This window comes from Chiloscyllium plagiosum, unplaced genomic scaffold (assembly GCF_037043375.1).
Source record: "Chiloscyllium plagiosum isolate Xiang-an unplaced genomic scaffold, Cpla_swu_hap1 HiC_scaffold_41, whole genome shotgun sequence".
Taxonomy (NCBI): domain Eukaryota; kingdom Metazoa; phylum Chordata; class Chondrichthyes; order Orectolobiformes; family Hemiscylliidae; genus Chiloscyllium; species Chiloscyllium plagiosum.
This window is the reverse complement of record NW_028270179.1, coordinates 32,222,789-32,225,676: the sequence shown is the minus strand read 5'-3', so window position 1 is coordinate 32,225,676 and position 2,888 is coordinate 32,222,789. Positions and strand designations below refer to the sequence as shown.

General features: G+C 42.5%; 1 long non-coding RNA gene across 1 annotated transcript; it reads left to right on the top strand.

The window, feature by feature from the left end:
• The first annotated feature begins 695 nt into the window (after positions 1-695).
• On the top strand, positions 696-2,598 carry LOC148138214 (uncharacterized). Its single transcript, XR_015754053.1, has 2 exons — positions 696-838; positions 2,338-2,598. It is a non-coding gene; the product is annotated as an uncharacterized LOC148138214 (long non-coding RNA).
• Positions 2,599-2,888: the final 290 nt, after the last annotated feature.

Sequence of the window (2,888 nt, the reverse complement as noted above, 5' to 3'; positions counted from 1 at the left end):
GCCCCACGTTGGAACTGTTAAAGGGACAGTTCCCTCACCAAGAGCAGCAGCAACTTGGAGCAGGTACAAAATCTGAACTTCCAGACTGTTCTTTAATAATCGCAATTTCGTCGCTGATGTGTACAACATACAAAGCATATGTTATATTAACGTTGATAATTGTATTCAAGTTGTGCTAATTTCATTAAGACCAAATGTAACGTGAATGAACGATTAAGCCTTTATGTCAATCAGTTATTTCTCAGGGATTCCCGTTCCCTGGTTGTTTTCAATGTAATATGACATTTTTCACGAAAGCATTAGCACGCAGTGTTGCTTTATTTGATTTAGGAATAAGGTTCACAAGTACGAAACGAATAAAATATAAATGTAATGAAAAGGGTCAGCCATTCAGTCCAGTGTGTCACTGCGAGCACTTTGTGGGAGAACTGAAAAGAGCCAGCGCAGGAACGATGGTTTACTTCGCTTGTCCAGTTTGAGCATTGCCTGTGAAGTTTCATAATGTCAACAACTATACAGTTGGACCTCTCTGTTCACTGATAAATGACTAATTGACAGAAACGCTTAACCTTTAATTTCAGTTACATTTCATCTTAGTTTGTGAAATGACTTTATAATGAACACAACGTGGATCCAATCTTCAACTTGATCTCCGGTTATTAACTACAGAATAGCATCTCATTTGGTATAAAGTGCCTCCCTGTTACAGTCAGCCCATCGTGACTCTGAAAGACTCTAGAGAGAAAGATGAAATCACTGGTTTTGCTGCAAATCGTTCTGGTGCTTGTCGAGCCAATCATTGCGGATGGACAACCAAGACCAAGGCTTTTCTTTACTGGTTAGTGCATTTATTTGAAAACGGGCTAGAACTCCACCAGCCCCTCAAACGTGTGCTGTTTTGCAATTGAATTTTGACTGATTGTTTGCCTTCTTTCAATCAAGCCGAATTCCCATCCCCACCTGCTCTGAATGAAAAGTTATCATTCCATTTTGGAAAATTTTGGAGGAAATTTTAAATTTAATTTGCTGATTATCGACCCTCAAAAACTGTTCACAAATAAACTGTTCTCAGCAACTTCGTTTCCATGTTGTAAAGGGAGACGTTTAAAAATCTCTCTTTAACCCGCCGCACCCGAACTCTGCAATATCCCCTAGTCCCGATAACGCTTCTTGATGCCCAGACCACTCTAATTCTGATTAATTCTAAGAGATTAGGCAGTGACTCGTTGTTTGCATTTTGTTCAGCTGTCTTAGCCCCGGGTTGTGGAATGCACTCCGTACAAACACAATATATTCTCGAAAACAATACTTAAAACAAAACAATTGACAAATGGGCGGCACGGTGGTTCAGTGGTTCGCACTGAGGCCTCAAAGCATCAGGGTCCCTGTTCGATTCCAGCCCCAGGCGACTGTCTGTGTGGTGTTTGCATATTCTCCCCGTGTCTGTGTGGGTTCCCTCTGGGTGGTCCGATTTTTCTCCCACAGTCCAAAGATGTGAAGTTCAGTTGGATTGGCCATGCTCGTGCTAGGTGCATTAATCAGGGGAAACTGTGTCTGGGTGGGTTACACTTCGGCGGGTCGATGTGGACTTGTTGGGCCGAAGCGTCTGTTTCCACACTGTCGGGAATCTAATCGAAAAGTGCTTGATAACCTGCTCGTGTGTATCTCCTTCTGTATTGTTTTCTTCCTGTTTGAAAGAAAACACTGTTCACAGAGTTATTTTACGTATCCATTGATTAAGTCACACTGGGAGCACTTTGCGCAGTTCTGGTCCCTCTGTCCCTTGCTAAGATGCTACTTGGAACAATTAAGGAATGGCCTTGATCTCCCTGGGTAAGACAACACAAGACCCCTGTGAAGCTTCATATTCTTCTTATCTCTCGGTTTTACCTTACTTCGTTCACACTGGGATAGGACCTTGTCTCCATAGCCCTTAGTTACTTTCCACCTTGTTCACTGTACATAGAGATGGTTCAATCTGCCTTTGTATGACCACACTGTACATGGGTCTGGACTCCACATTTCTCGGTTCAGAAACAGTTGCAGGGCAGTGTACAGTCTTCTGCCAGTGACTACAATGGGAGCAAGTGGACATTTCTAGTCTCTATATCCCTTCATAACACAGCACTGAGAGCATTGGTTGCGGTATCATCTTTACACCCCTTAGTAAGGCCACACTGAGAATACTGTGCAAAGCTCAGGTATCCACCTCCTCGATTCAATCACTCTAGCTTCACTAGATAAAGTTCTGGATGTCATTATACTTGATTCAGTGACACACTGAGTGTTAATTGTTTTGCAGTGGACATCACTGTACTGTCCCTTTCTCTTTAATAGGTTTCTTCAAAGCTTGTGCATTTGAGAAAGGAATCTGCAAACGATCCCCTTGTCTTCAGCATGAAATCACGGTAATGGGCATGTGTGTCATCGGAGGATACTGCTGCAAGAGAAAATCGATGTGAAGTAAAATGAATCTAAAGAGAAAAACGTGAGACGGGCCAAGTGATTTCTGTAAATTGACTATGTTCTATTGTGTAGATCTAATGACACTTCACCTGCTGATTTCTGAATTGTATCAATAAAATTCGTTGCATTGTCTGTTGTCCATACCCTAGTGATTTTTTCATCCATTTGATCGGAAGGAGGGAAGATCATAGACAAAAAACAGACAGAATCATTCAAAAATTGTAGTTCCAATAACGCGAGGCTCACAGAATCACATAGTGCAGCCACATGCATCCATCACCACCCGCCGGGAGGCCCTGTCGTATTGGAAGATATGGTAAAGGAATCTTCCTGCTGGTTCCCACCTTCCACCCTCCTTCAGCTGATGGTCTTGTCCTGTACAATGTTAAACAACAATCATAAACCATTAGTGAGAAGCCAGC